We start from the raw sequence: 16,242 nt of genomic DNA, 5'->3' as shown, positions 1-16,242 counted from the left end.
TCCAACAGGACATATATAAAAATAATTTATGTTAGTGCTAAACAAAGAGATATAGACAAAAAGTACTGTAAGATTGTCCTAGTCCTTAATTTCAGTTATGGAACTTAGAGTAGGCTTTACAAATTTATTAGACAGACCACCAGTAATACAATAAAGTAAAATAATAGCTTTTAATCATAGGCAGGCAGGTGGTGAAGTGGATAGAGCATTGGACCCAGAGTCAGAAAGACATGAATGCAAATCCAGCTTCACATTTAGCTCTTTGTCTGCCTCAGTTTCCTCATCTATAAAATGGGATAATAATAGTACCTACTTCTCAGCAATGTTTTGAGGATAAAATGTGATAATATTTATTTATAAAGTGCTTTGGAATGACTAAATCACTATATAAATGCTAGCTATTATAGTATGCTTTAACTCACACAAGAGGATAAAGTGAAATACTATGTGGTGGGAACATGGCAAGGGTGGGATCAGTAAAGTAAGGCTACAACTAGAGAGGTGATTGGGCTCTTAGGTGGGCTGGGTTTGGGACCATCAAAGAGGGAGGAAAGGGTCTTTTGGAGAGGTTGACTTTGGGTTTGGTACACCCAATTCCACCAAGTTTTCCATCACTCCTCGTCGTTGGTGTAGAATGCTAAAGTTGCAGTTGCCTTTCTACCAGGATAGTTCAGTGAGTCTGTCAAAGGATATGGATTTTATATGGAAGAGGTAGTCTTTCTCTTAGGTGAAACAGGTTGATTTCCTATCTTTGATGTCCCAGGCAGTAAGATGTTAGATGTTAGTTGAAGAGGCCCCAAATGAACCAAATAAGGAACAAAACACAGGGTATACAGGTTTCCAGAAAAAATGCAGAGCACAGTGTTAGGGAGAGGATGCATGGTGATCATCCAGAGCAGAGGCTACATGTGAGCCTTATGGATCATAAAGTGGCTCATAAGCTTTAGATTCTTTGGATGAACATGAGAAAGTTGGAATAGAAGGAGTTAAGTATAGTCTGGAACAGCTGACTACATGGAGAAAGTAGTACTTGAGCATTACCTTGAAGGCTGGGTAGGATTGGGGTAGATTTCTCAAAGGGAAAGGCATCTTAAGCAGAGGGAATATGAAGCAATCTTGAAGCAATGAAACAGTGTGACATATTAAGGGAACTGTAAAAAAATCATCCTAGCTTGAGCAGTGGTTTGTATCACCAGACAACAAGGCAGCCAGCAAGCATTTATAAAGCACCTGCTATGTTCCAGCTACTGTGCTAAGTGCTGGGAGAGTGGAGGAATGGGAGATAAAGTTAGATAGTTTGATTGGAGTCAGATCATAGATGATCTTGAATGCCATGATAGTAGGTCTGAACTTTATGCTATAGTCAGTGGGGTTTATAGTAAGATGTTAGGCATGACATCACAAAGTTTAGGCTTTCAAAGAACTTTAGAGGACATTTTAGTCCAATATATATCTGAAGAAGATCCCCTCTACAGTCTTTGCTTGAAGGATTCTGGTGAAGGAGAATTTACTACCTATCAAGGAGTCAATTCCATTTTTGGTGGCACATATTGTATGATTTCTCCCTATTATATCAAATCCAAAATTCCCTCTTTGTAGTCTATACCTGTTGCTTCTAGTTTTGTCATCTGGAATCAAGCAGAACATCTCTTTTAAATGATAGCTCTTCAAATACTTGAGGATAGCTATCATGCCCCATGTGCCCCACTTCCAATCCTCTCTAGTCTATTCATCCTCATTTCTTCAATTGATCCTCAATGGACATAAACTCAAGACCCATCGTCCTGGTTGCTGTCCTCCGGATGCTGTCTGACTTATCAGTGTTCTCAAAATGTGGGGCTCAGGGCTGAACATAATACCTCAAATGTGGTTTGACCAGGATGGGATAGAGTAAGGCTTTCATCTCCATAGACCTGGACACTACTTCTCTTTTAATTCAGCTTAAGATTGCTTTAGCTTTCACAATATAAAAGTGGTTTTTAGGAATATTGGCTTCATCCCCTGTTTGTTCGTTGGCAAGTGTTTTTCCTAGCTGGATATGCCCTCCATTTGAAATCAGAGTCCTTGGTGTTAAGTGAAGTTGATCGGGAAACTTCTGCACAGGCTTCTCCTGGCGATTGAAAACAAAACTAGTGGGTGAATTTGGGAGGTTGGTGAGCTGGAGTTTCCCAAGGCTCCAGAGGGGGAGCTTGGTTGCTGTCCAGGGTTCTGAAACAGACCCAGTGTGAAAGCTTTCCCCCCAGCTCTGTGCAGTGTTAAGGACAGAGGGCTGGGGAAATATGTCAGCACCTTCAAATGGAATTTGGAGGCAGATTTTGAGCTGTCTTCAAGTATCTGAAAGGGCTTTCATGTTGAGGGTGGATGAGATTTGTTTTACTTAGCCCCAGAGGGCAGAATAAACATTGCAAAGAGGCAGATTTCAGCTCATTATGAGGAAAAGCTAACAATCAGAGTTGTTTGAAAGTCGTTTTATCTAAGTCACTTCACACCTTTCAACCTCACTTTATTCATCTATAAAATGAGTGTATTGATGATTCCTAAGGTCCTTTCTAGCACTCAAATGTTGAAAGGTAGTGAGATTCCCCCAGCACTGGCAGTCTTCAGGTGCAGGCTGTTATGACCACTTGGCAGGGATACTGTAGAAGGGAAACCTGTTCAGGTTTGGATTGTGAGAGAAAATCTGTTTTTATATTACTTTTAAATAGTATTTTATTTTTTCCAATTACATGTAAAGACAGATTTTAACATTCTTTTTTTTTTAAATTTTGAGTTCCAAATATCCTCCCTCCCTTACCTGCCCCACCTCTAAGACAGTAAGCAAATATGTGCAATCATGTAAAACATATTTCCATATTAGTCATGTTGTGAAAGAAGAAACAGACCGAAAGGGGAAAAAACCCACAAAAATAAAGAAAGTGAAAATTGTGTGCTTTGATCTACATTCAGACTCTGTCTGATATTCTATTACTAGGGAGAAAGTAGATAGTTTCTAGTTCCTTCATCTGTAAAATGAGGGTGTTAGACTAGATGATCTTCAAATCCTCTTCCAGGTCAAAATCAAATTATCCTATGATTATCCAGCAGTCTTACAATTACAGTAAGTAATTTTCTTATTGTGATGATTCAAGTGATCATTTTTGTTTTGTTTGTGGGTTTGTTTGGGGTTTTTTTTGTTTGTTTGTTTGTTTTTTTGGTGAGGGAGAAAGAAAAACTTGGAGGGGAGTCCTGAGGGAGGAAGCTTAGTATGTGAAAACATGCATTTCACCTAAGATTACCTGACTTAAGTACTTGGCTTTTCCAAGCATACCAACCCACCTTTTATTCAGGTAGTGGGAGCATAGTTGAAAGAACATTATGTCTGAAGTCTGGGGTTTAAACCCCAACTCTGCTACTTACTAGCTGAATGATTTGGGAAAGTTGTTTAATCTAATCCTTAGTTTTCTTATATGAATAATGGAGATAATAATGTTTAACTGCCTACCTCACAGGGCTGGTAGCATAAAATAAGTTGTATATGGTGAGTGCTTGGCAATGCTATAGTTATGTATCAGTCGTAATTATATTGTTTAACTCCTCATTCCCTTAGAGAAAAATGAGAATTTTTCAGCAAGGTCTCAAAACAAGAATAGCTGAAGTCAACACCATCAAGTATAGCCTTGTGGAACATACCAGATCCCCTGTATAATCAAATTTTTGCCCTTTCCCTTTTAGATGCACATCTTTTCTCCCTCAAACTTCTCCTCCATTCTGTGGAGTGGAGTTCTGAATGGCACATGTTTGGCAGGTCCAAGGCAGCAAGACCCCTGCTGATGCTTGTTTGGAAATTCTGCCTGGTTATTTTTGCCCTGGTTCCCTTGTCCTCACAATTAGGAGCTCAGTGTGCACAGCATTTGCAGCGTTCTTTCAAGGACAGAAAGAGACCTCCTCAGTGGCTGGCTAGGGTCCCAGTGACTTTCTTTTTTTTTTTTTAATATAAATTTATTTATTTTTAGTTTTCAATATTCACTTCCACAAGTTTTTGAGTTCCAAATTTCTCACCCCTCCCCTCACCCCAAGATGGACCCAGTGACTTTCTTCAGGGAGACTTGGAGCCCTGATTAAATAGAGGAGTAAGTATTTATACACAATAAAAACATGGACTTTGCAGTGAGATATAATGTGTATGTCTATGGCCCACCAAGTATGTTCCTCCAGGAGAGGCTTCTGGTGGTCCTTGTAAGATCCTTCATCGCTAGCTCTTGGCGTATTTGCCCTTGTCTTTCTCTGTCACTGTAAGGGAATTGGTGAAGGACTAAATGGGAGATGATCCTAGGACCTAAAGCTAGAAGACATCTTTGAGGTCATGTAGTCCCCACAGTCTTAATTTTGGGGAGACAGCCCCTGCGATGTTAAATGGTTTATCCAAAGTCACATAGCTAGTAAATAGCAGAGCTGGGATTTGAACATTTTGCCTTCTCCAATTTTTATGACTATGGTGATACTATACAACACTTTGAAAATGACCTAAGAATAGACTGTCAATTTGTCATGCTTGTTGACTTGACTTGATAAATACTTGTTAGTGGATTGATTGCTGGCTTTTCTGAAGGCAAAGGACTTGATACCTGTAAAGGTATGTCTTTGAACATTAACTGAGCATCTGCTATGTTCTTGGCTCTATACTAGATACTGTGGACAATACCAGAGACAGGAGCTCCTGCAGATCACTCGTAGTCTAAAGGGAGAGAAAAAGCCAGCACAGGTGAAATGACTCAGAGCCAACAAGATTAAATAAGGATAGAAATAGGAATCAGTTATATAAAATTGTATACTTAAGTGCTTGGAGGGGATTCTGAGGCAGGTGTGTGTCTCTGTCTTTGCTTTCTCTCCAAGGCGTCTACATAGGGCTTAGCTAGTACCAGCCACCTCCATGTCTGCAGTGACAGTGCCTTCTTTTATGGTTAGTCAGGCATCTTGCTGTCCCAGTGGGGCTATGCTGAAGCTGAGATTGTGCTGAGCTGGTTTCCTGCAGGGCCAAGTGCAAATAGAGGAATGGGAAGAGAATGTGTGGATAAGGACTTATGGGGGGAGGGGAAGGTAGGGGAAGAAGCTCCTTTTTCTTTCCATCGCTTGAACGGTGCCAGGACTCCAGAGTCTTACTTCAACTTTCCTCGCAGAGTCAGCCACAAAAGGGGCTTGTTGAGACTCTAGCAGCTTTTGTACCGAGGGCCTGGTGACGTGGGCCCAGATGGATGCAGTCATGGGGGAGAAAAGAGGAGAGCTTTGTGACAAGACGTCTCATCACACATCATTGTCTTGGCCGTGATCTCAAGGTGCAGCCCACCTGGCGAGGAGTAGGCAGGCTGGACATCTGTGTTGGTGCTTCTCAGGATATTCCCCACAAAGGCTGCAAATGGAACACTTTGGAAAAGTTGGCCTCTTATCCTTCCCTTCGTCATTTGTCATTTTCCATTGCCATTTGCTTTTCCTCTCTCATTTATCTACCTGATTAAATGATTAATTATCTTTTCCCATTAAAGTTGTTGATTTGACTGGATTACAAGCAGGCTGTGCTGTCTTTGTGCCCACTTCCCCCCCCCTGCTCCACCCCATAGCACCCATAGCACCCATAGCACATCATAGGCACTCAGTAACTCAATACATGCTAGTTAATTGACTGACATTTGGTCTGCTTAGTTCAGTGGCTGCAGCGTGGCTAGAAGGAGAGTTAGGTCATGGATTTTACCCCATGAATGGGTCATTTTGCTCCCTTACAAAAATAATTGGATGCAATTGCCATGCTGACTTCCCTTAGCTGTGGCCAGCCTTCTCATGGATGTGATCGTAAGGGAAAGATTGTGAGGAAAGCATGGGGATAGTTCTCCATTACCAGACTCCATTTCTGGAACAACTCACAGAAAAATCTTACTGATTTATATCTGTGTAAGTGGAAGGAAAACCCATTTTATATATGCACCTGCAAATTGGAAGCTAAACCACATATGATTTGTCAATCATTTTGGATGGGAGTCCTAGGGATAACAGACCCAGCTGAGATCTCCTCATTATTTCTGACAACTGCCAGATTAACCAGTGGAGTTTTAGTTCCTTTCTAAGCAGGCAGATTTTGGTCTTTGGTTTTAAATTGGTCTGAAACTTTCCATGCCTTTTTTTTTAAATTTTGTGATCACATGGCTTAAAGAACTTTGAGAAGAGATTGGAGAGCCATGTTGTAGTTAGTTGAGTTGAGTTAAAGGACTATAGTCAGTGTTCTTATAGTGGTAAAGGATTCATAATCTTCACCAATGAAACTTCTCCAAATCATAAAATTCAAAGCTGAAATTCCCTCTATCTTGCCTTATGGGGGGGCTTATAGCCTCTATTTAAATAGATCCAGTGAAGAAGAACTCACTATATTCCCAGGTAGCCAAATCCATTGTTGGATGGTCTTAATTGTTAGGAAGTTCTTCCTCATTTTGAGTTGAATATCCCTCAGGTATGGAGAACAGCTAGTGAAAATGCCTAGAGCCAAAAGATGGAGTGTTTTGTTCAAGGAATAGCAAGAAAGTCAGTGTTATTGAATGAAAGAGTACATGGTGGGGAGGTAAAACGTAAGAAGACTGGAATGGTTGGGAGGGGCTAAGTTATGAAGGTTTTGAACACCAAACAGAGGATTTTATATTTGATCCTGTAGGTGACAGAAAGCTATTAGAGTTTGCTGAGTAGGGGTAACATGGCCAGACCTTCACTTTAGGAAAATTGCTATAGTAACTGTGTGGAGATGGGCTGGAGTGAGGAGAGACTTGTGGCAGGCAGATCAAGCAGTAGACTACTGCAATGGTTCAAATGTAAGGAAATGGGGGCTTTGGGGGGAGTTGGCAGTATCAGAGGAGACAAGGGAGCATATTCAAGAGATGTTACAAAGGTGAAATCATCAGGCCTTGGCAACAGATTGGATATGGAAGGTGAGAGATAGTGAGGAGTTGAGAATGATGCCTAAGTTGACAGCCTTGGGAACTGACAGAATGGTGGTGCCCTTGACAATGATAGAGAAATTTAGAAGGGAAGAGGATTTGGGGGGAAAGATAATGAGTTCAGATGTTGAGTTTAAGATGTCTTCAAAACATCCTAGAAATAGGAGACTAGAGGTCAGTAAAGGATTAGGGCTGGATAAGTAGATTTGAGAATCATCAGCATAGAGATAATAATTGAATTCATGGGAGCTGATGAGATCACCAAGTGAAGTGGAATAGAGGGAGAAGAAAAGAGGGCCCAGGACAGAAACCTGTGGACCACACACTATTAGTGAGTAGGAATGAAGAAGGATACATGTTGTTCTGATTTATAAAGAAGGGAAGAGATGAGTGTCTTCAAACTATAGATTTAGTGTAATTGATGAAGCATTGGACTTGGAGTCAGGAGCGTCTAGGTTCAAATCCTGCCTTTGATGTGTGTAATCATGGCTGTGTTACTTGGAACTTCAGTTTCCTTATGTCTAAAATGAGGATAATAATGACACCTATCTAACAAGCTTGTTGAGAGGATCAGATGAGATGTTTGCAAAGCTTTGAAGCAAGGGGCAGCTAGCTGGCACAGTGGATAGAGCACTGGCCCTGGATTCAGGAGGACCTGAGTTCAAATCTGGCCTCAGACACATAACACTTACTAGCTGTGTGACCCTGGGCAAGTCACTTAACCCCATTGCCTAAAATAACAACAAAAAACAAAACAAAAAAGCAAAGCTTTGAAGCACTATGTAAATGTATGACATCATTGTTATTACAGGCCAATGAGTTTGAACTCATTTTTTTCTTGGTGAAGATTCTATAGAACTAGGCTTCCTTTAAATTCTGTTTCTGGGATCCTTTGCTGCTTTTTCCCAGGATCAGTTTAGTGTTTTGGTATAATCAATTATGCAAGTCACAACTGGAGCCTCCATCCAAACCATTCTTGATTGCTAGCCCATATAAGAGACACAGAAATCCAATAGTAAAAAGTTTTTAATTAAGATAGAAAAATGTAAATAATAAGGAAAGGAATCAAGCAGTAAAATCATCCTTAGCAACCATGTACAAATGAGAGCATTCTCCTACACCTCTCTGGGATTTATAATTTAATTCTCCCTTTATCTCTCTGATTACCCAGCACAATGGGAGGATAGTCACTTTAGAACTCACAGCCCCAGTGGTAAACACCTAGTTTTCAGTGTCATTTGCTTTTTGAAACTTCTTTTCCGGAAGTTTCTTGGGGCAAGCCAGAGAGCAACTGAGCCCTCTCACCCTCTGGAGTAATCTGGTTTTGGAGTCAGTAGTATCAAGCCACAACTCTTGGTTTTAGAGATGCCAAGGAGGTCCTACTGCTCCATATTATCCTATGCTGTCTCCCCATATGACTACAGTCCTACGTCTCTCCTCTTCTTTGTCTGCTTGTGCTGACCCCTTTAAAAACCAACCTCAGTTTTTAAGTTTTCTGTCTTACAGAAAATATCCAACCAGTTAAGGTCCTTACCAGGTAATGTTCCCATGCTCTGGCTAACCCACACATTATGGGAGAGGTAGTCAAGTTACTCTCTCCCAAAAGGCAATATTCTTTTATTCTCAAGCATTTTGGGAAATGAAGTCCTAAGATCATGCCTACTACATTTTGTTAAAAGGATGCGGCAGTATATTTAGAAAGGGAAACTGTGATCACTAAGAGCCAGAATGACTTCAACAAGAATAACTTATGCCAGACTAATTTCATTTCCTTTTTTAACAGGATTAATTACTAGATTACTGGAATTGGAGAATGCTGCTGACCTTTTTACCTAGTCTTCATAGTTTAACATTAGACTGTCTCTCGATAGATAGATGGATAGATAGATAGATAGATAGATGTGTGTGTCTATGTAGGTATGTGTGTGTGTGTGTGTGTGTGTGTGTGTATATATATACATATATATACACATATATATACAAACATATATATATATATAAAATAGAGTGAAATGGGCTAGATGACAATGCAGTTATAAGATCATACATCATATATCTGTTAGGGAAATTCAGAACTGGTTGAATGACAGGACCTATAAAGTAGCCACTAATGGGTTGATATCAACTTGAGTGGAGGCCTCTATCAGTTTCCCATGGTTCTATGATTGGCCCTACACTGATTAAAGTTTTTTTTTTTAACTAGTGACTTAAATAAAGGCATACATCGCATGCTTTTTATATTTACACAACATTCAAAGCTGAGCATTATATGGATAGTAGAATCAATACCCCAAAAGATCTTGGGCCATTCTAATATGAGCTAGGGAGTTTTACACTGCAGTTGATTAAGCCAGTGTCTATGTACAATCTTAAGTTTTATCAAAGAGCAGGTCACAATTCCTGTGTTGATTAAATTGAGATTAATCCTCAAGGAGCCTCTGTACTTCCAGCCTAGGCAAGATAGGGAGACTGAATCTTTACAGAAAATAATACAATGGAGAGTTCCAGAGAGCATGCTGGAAGAGGAATAGGACAGAGGCTTTGCAGTGATAGGGCTAAGATGGATCTGGATGAAAGCTTGGAAGAGTGCTAGCTGGGAAAGGGGGTTTTCTTCTATGCAGATGATGTCACAGGGATTTGGAGAAGAGAAGGTGAGAGTCTGCTGGACTCTAGACAAAGAAGTAGCAGTTGGAATTGGGGATCCCTCCCTCAAGGGTCCTGTGATGATAGAAGGTGGGCATCAGTTTGAGAAAATATGCCAGAGAAGGAAAATCAGGATGGGCAGTAGCTACCTGGTGAATAGGACCATAGGACTTAACTGAGGCTGTCCAGTTCATGGAGCCCATGCTTGGGTCCTAATGGTGATTCTCAGACTTTTAGTGGTTAGTGTTCCTCCATTCCCTCAGCTCAAACTGTGTGGCATTTACCTCTGTGACAGGCATCCTCCTAACAGAGGACAGAGATTGTTTTTTTCATTTTGTTTTTATAAACCCTGCACCCAACACAGTGTCTTCAAAGTATTTCATAAGTCTTATTCAATTGAATAGTGCTGAATTCACTGACTTCTTTGAGGATATAGCAGAATGAGCAGTCATTCACAATCAGAAGACCTTAGTTCACAGTCCAGGCTCCTTACTGCCTGTGTGACCTTGAGCAAATGACCAGCTTGCCAGGCCGCAGTCTCTACCTCTGTGAAATAGGGTTTGGACTGGAGGGTTTGGTCTCTAAGATCCTTTTCGGATATAAATCTCATGTTCCTACTACGTATTTGCACTCTGCCTGGTGTTAGTGATACAAAGCAGTATAAAATATGGCCCCAGCCCTCAAGAAGCTCACAATCTAGCTTTTACTTCACAGAGATAGCAAACAATACAAAACAGTTTATGAGTAGTGCACAAACTCCTAATGATATAAAAGCTATAGAAAGAATACCATGGGCTGCATTGCTCAGAGAAAAATTTTCTGAGGTGGAACTTGAGTTGGATCATATAGCTAATAACTTGCAGAGCTAGGATTCAAATCTAGGTCCTTTGATTTCAAATCTAATGGTTCTTGTTATCTTAAAGTCTTATTCATTTTAAAATGCTTTTTAAAATTCTAAGTGTAATAACTTTTATTGACTACAAATAAACAGGATATAGAATTGAACCCTAGATAAAAACATGTGTTTTTATTAGTGCTATTTTCTACAGACACTATTGTCTTCTCTGGGCTTCCAGCAGCTTCAATATGCCTCCCAGATCTTCTACATTAGATCTCATCAAGAGTTAAGCAACTAAAAGTTGAGCATTAAAAAAAATGTAAAGGAAAGAGGTTCCGGTTCCAGATCTTAAACTGTATTATAAGGTGGTAATTATCAAAACTCTCTGGTACTGGCTAAGAAATAGAACAGTGGATCAATGGGATAGAGTAGGTATGCAATACACAGTAGTAAATGACTATAGTAACCTCATGTTTAATAAGTGCAAAAATATAAGCTTTGGGGATAAGGACTATTTGTAAATATTTGTAAAAATTGCTGGGAAAATTGGAAAGCAGTCTGGCAGAAGCTAGGTATAGACCCGTATCTTACACCATTAACAAAGACGAGGTCAAAATGGATATATGACCTAGATATAAAGGAAAGTGTCATAGTTAAATTCAAGAAGCATGGAACGTATTACCAATCATATTTATGGATAAGAGAAAAATTTGTGAATAAACAAGAGATAGAGAGCATTGTGGGATGTAAGATGGATGATTTTGATGACATTAAATTAAGAAGTTTTTCTTTAAACAAATAAATCCAGTGTAGCCAAGATTAGAAGGAAAGCAGAAAATTGGGGGAAATTTTTATAGTCAGTTTCTTGGATAAAGGTCCCATATCTCAAATATATAGAGAACTAAGTCGAATTTATTAGAATATGAAGCATTCCCCAATTGATAAATGGTCAAAAGATACAAATAAGCAGTTTTTGGAAGAAGAAATCAGGCCATATGTAGTCATATAAAAATGCTCTAAATCATTATTGATTAGAGAAATATAAATTAAAAGAACTCTGAGATACCATTCCACACTCACCAGCTTGATTAAAATGATAGAATGGGAAAATGAGAGATGCTGGAGGGAATATGGAAAAATTGGTACACTAATATACTGCTGGTGGAATTGTGAACTGACCCAAACACTTTGGAGAACAATTTGGAATTATGCCCAAAGAGTTGTAAAACTGTGTATACCCTTTGATTGAGTAATACCATGATCAGTTCTGTTTTCCAAGGTGATTGGGGAAAAAGGAAAGGAACTGATATATTCTAAAATATTCATGGCAACTCTCTTTGTGGTGGCAAAGAACTGGAAATTGAGGGGACTCCCATCAATTGAGGAATGGCTAAATAAGTTGTAGTATATGATTATGAAGGAGTACTACTGTGTTGTAAGAACTGAAATGTGTATACATTGTATGTATGTATGTATACAAGTATGTATTGTACGGTTCTACATATACATATACACACGTACATATCTAATGTTGTCCCTCTCTAATGTGGAATTGGGAGGAAAAGAGGGGGACAACTTGGAACTCAAAGTGTAACAAAATAATATAAATATAATGCACACAAATAAATATAAATACAAAATAAGTAAGAGCTAAGCACTAGATTCCCAAGTGGGTAGGAGGGCTTCTGTGTGAACTACATCCTCCAGACTGATACATTCCAGGTCAGGTAGCCCTGGGGCACTATGCGACATGTGACCTTCACTATACATACCAACTTGGTTGAATTTCTGTTCCAAGCCCTGATGTCGAGAGGCACTGGATTCAGCTGTCGAGCAAGCCTGGGAGAGGTCAGTTTTCTTTCCCCAGTGGCCATGGGCTGGGTGGCCACTTGTTTATTCATTTATGCTGGCTAGATCCTCAGCGTACTGCCTCTAGATACAGTTGGTGCCAGCCTGACCTCTGCCCTGAGAGAATTTCTAAGGGCACTGAGGGAAGAACTGTCAAAAAGTGGTATCAGAGGGAGTCAGACAACTCCCTGAGAACGTCAGGCCTTCCAGAGGAGGCTGGTGCCTTGTGTCTCCATCTGGACCTATTCTGGGGTGATCACAGTTTAGTGTGAACCAATCTGATCGATCAACAAACATTTACTGAGCACCCACTTTGCGCCAAGTGCTGTGCTAGGCAAAACCAAAACTGTGCCTGCCCTCATTGAGCTGCATTCTATTGGAAAAGATATGTGCACACAGAATATGTATGTGTATATGTAATACATACATATTATATATCTATGTGTATATCTGAAAGTATATGTATATATGGTGTTCACATATACATATAGACATGTGTATATGTATATGTATGTGGGTATTGTGTATATATGCTAGGTATGCACGTGTTTATGTATGGGCGGAGAGAGAGCTAGAGAGAGAACGTCTTGTAAGAGGTGACATTTGAGTTGAGGCAGAGGTGAAGATGGAGTTCATTCCAAGCATAGGGGACATTCTGTGTAAAGAACTAGAGATGGGAGATGGACTGGAATATGTGAAGAAAAGCAAGAAAGCCAGTGTGGGATTCTCTGGCCATGATTTGTCTTTGACAGTCTCGTGGATTTGAAGTTGCCAATGAGGGTCCTCATGACCACAGCCACATCAAGGAGAAACAGCAGCTTGAGTCTTCTTCAGGGCAATAGCAAAGTTAGCTAGCCATTATTAAGCAGAGAAGCTCTCTGATAATGAGGAGTTTGTACCACGTAGAGTCTTAGAGTCTGGAGGAACCATGATCATCTAATCCAAACCCCCATTTTAGAGGAGAATACTGAGACTTAGAGAAGACCTTGGTCAAGTCACAATCTCTCTGGGCCCTCATTACTAAAATCAGAGGGTTGGACTACATGATCTGACATTCCTTCTAATTCTAAATTTATGATCCAAGGTATTCAAAACTTAGTAGTTTTCAAGACACCTGTGGGAGAGGGAGGGAGTAAACAGAGGATCAGGTTTGGAACAAGGAGGCTGGCCTAGACCCAGTGCTTACTATCTTGTGAAAGTGGGTAAATCAATGAATTTCTCTGAGCTTCTGGCCCAGTGCCCCTAGCCCCACCATTCCCCAGCCATCATCCAGGGAACAGCTCCATGGCCCTTAGAATGAAACCTCCTTAAAGCACAAATCTTCTATATCTCTTGTAGAATATGAGTTTCTTGAGAGTCTTGCTTTTCTATTTACTTTGCATATAGCAAGCAAGCACTTAACAAATATGTTGTCATTTATTTACTCAAACTGATCCTTGGAATACCTACCTCAAGTTTGTCCTCCCAAGAGACCTGTAACCTCATTGGTGTAGGAAACTCCATGAAGAAATCTTCTCTACCAATATAGATTAACGACTACTCTGTAGTTGATCTTGATCCTGGAGAGTTGTTTGGGAAATTGAGAGGTTGTGACTTACCCATTGTTTGTCAGAAGTGGGATTTGAGCTTAGGTGCTCCTGTGTCCAAAAGTAGCTTTCCACTCCACTTTGCCTCATGGTGGTTTTGTAAGAAAATTCCTGTGTAATCTGTAAGGCACTTTTTGATGGGATTATTTTGATTATTCATCCTATTTTATGGAGGGGGAAGCACAAGGCTTTAAGGATCTCATAGCCAGTTGGAATACTCACCCAGCCCCTTGTTCCCTGCCACCCCCCCCAGTATAATACAGCCTGCCTTTTCTCTGATTATCTTCCCTTTCTCTTTGACTGTGAAAGCAAAGAAGTCACAAGACTGGAGAGGATTGGGCCCCATCCAGAGACTTCCTCCAGCTCTCTCCTCTCTTCTCAACCAGCTTCCAGATACCAAAGTGGCTGTTCCGCATTTGTTACAGCCTCCATCTCCTTTTCCAAGCCCAACTGCCTGATCCGCTGTTCTGCCCCCACCAGGAGATGACAGCTTCATTTGGAGCCCTCAGTACAGGAAGAAAGTGCTAAAGCTCTTGCCCAAAACCAGGTGACAATGTAATTCTTCTCCAGAAAAGCTACTAACCACAGAGTCCATCTGTTGGTTTTCTGTAGATTTGAACAATTCTTTTAGGAGAAATGACAGTTTCATTATTAGCAACTATGACATTAAGAGGAGCATGAATCCAAAAACAAGGTACAGAGGGAAAATAGTGTTCAGGAACTGGTGGGATTCACCTGTCTCTTGCTCTTCTTGAAGCAGTATGAAGTAGTAGAAAGAGTGCTGGTCTTGGAGTCAGGAGAGATCTGGGTTCGAATTTTGCCTCTGACATTTACTGACTGTGGGATCTGGGGTATGCTTCCTGACTCTGAGGGCATATATTGTTCTTATTATTTGTTCTTTGATTATCTTTTTTATTTGGAAGCAGACATGATTCCCGAACCATCCCATCCTTTCCTCCTCAACTCTCAGAGAGGCTTATTCCAGGTCTGACACTACAGTTATTCCTTCCACATTGTAGGGGTTCAGGACCTGGTTCCTCCACAATTTTGAAAATCCATGTAAAATTCTTTGGCTCTCTCTTTGCACAAGGGAAGAAGTCTGAATTGTTATGGTATTAAAAGATAAAATACGTTGACATTATACAATACTATACTTTTTTTGCATTTCTGAGTTTTTAAACTTTTTCTGGTTTCTCTGCTGGCCTTTGCATATCATCTGCGGCTTTTGCAAAATACCTCCCCAATTCCCATTTAATTTCTTGTGCCAATCCACAGTATATTGAAAGCATGATGGGGAAAGTTGCATTGTGGAAGGGATAACACATATCAGTAATGGAGCCTGGAAAAGAAAACTAGAAGTGATACTCCATAGTCCCTCCACCTGTATCTTTGATCACATGCCATCCTTTCTCTTCTTGGATCTTGCTTCAGCAACCATCCTATTTCTTTCTCATTACCTTCAGCCTTTCCTCATCTATTTACAGATAGGTTCAGGTTTTCTTAACCCTGGAAAAGCTGAGCCTATCTAAGTGTTGTCAGATTTCTCCCACCTCTTTTGTGGCCATACTCTTCAAAAGAGTTGTATCTATATTGTTTCCTCTACTTTCTCATTATTTATTCTCTCTTCAGTCCCTGCTTCTCTACTGACACTACTGTCTTAAGCCCCCACCCCAAAATGCCTTTTTTAAAGTCTTCATCGTTCTTGGACTTCTCAGCAGTATCTGACACTACTGACCACCAAGCTGGCCCCATACCTCTTCATTTGATGCTCCTCCCTTCCACCTACCCTGTGCTCCAATAAAATTGAACTGCTTTTTACTTCTTGTATCTACACACTCCATCCTTTCTTCCATGACTTTGCTCTCCATGTTACTATTCGTGGAGTGCATTTTAACTGTCTATTGAATTTCTACTCATCCTTTAAAGCCTATTGCAGGAAGCCTTTCCTGATCATACGAATGAAATGAAGACCTCATAGGCCACTTTATACTTTTCTTATACACTTATCATATGTTATTTTGTATTAGTTACTTGTATAACATATCTCCTTACTAGATTGTCAACTCTATGAGGAAGGAGACTGTCTTAGCTAAACTTTGTATCTTTACTAAGAAGATACTTAGTACGTGCTCTTTATACAGTGGATACTTAATAAAATCTTGTTTAATTGAGCAATGCTGGCAGGATTTGATTTGAAGAGGAGGGGAGGATAGTGAGCAAGATGAGGTCCTGTCTCATTTACATGACTCTCTGGACACCCAGAGCCCATTCCTTCTCTCCTAGCATCAGGATGGTCTCCAATCTTCCTCCTGCAACCAAGAAGTAAAATGTCCATTATCACTCTTGCCCCAACTACTAATTAGCTGAATAATCA

General features: G+C 40.2%; 1 protein-coding gene across 6 annotated transcripts in view; it reads left to right on the top strand.

Moving 5' to 3' along the window:
- NFASC (neurofascin) overlaps positions 1 to 16,242 on the top strand; it is a 243,640-nt gene that overhangs the window by 11,375 nt on the left and 216,023 nt on the right. The window lies entirely within an intron of this gene.

Source organism: Phascolarctos cinereus, unplaced genomic scaffold (assembly GCF_003287225.1).
Source record: "Phascolarctos cinereus isolate Bilbo 61053 unplaced genomic scaffold, phaCin_HiC Scaffold_5;HRSCAF=322, whole genome shotgun sequence".
NCBI lineage: Eukaryota > Metazoa > Chordata > Mammalia > Diprotodontia > Phascolarctidae > Phascolarctos > Phascolarctos cinereus.
This window is presented reverse-complemented; position numbering and strand designations above follow the sequence as displayed.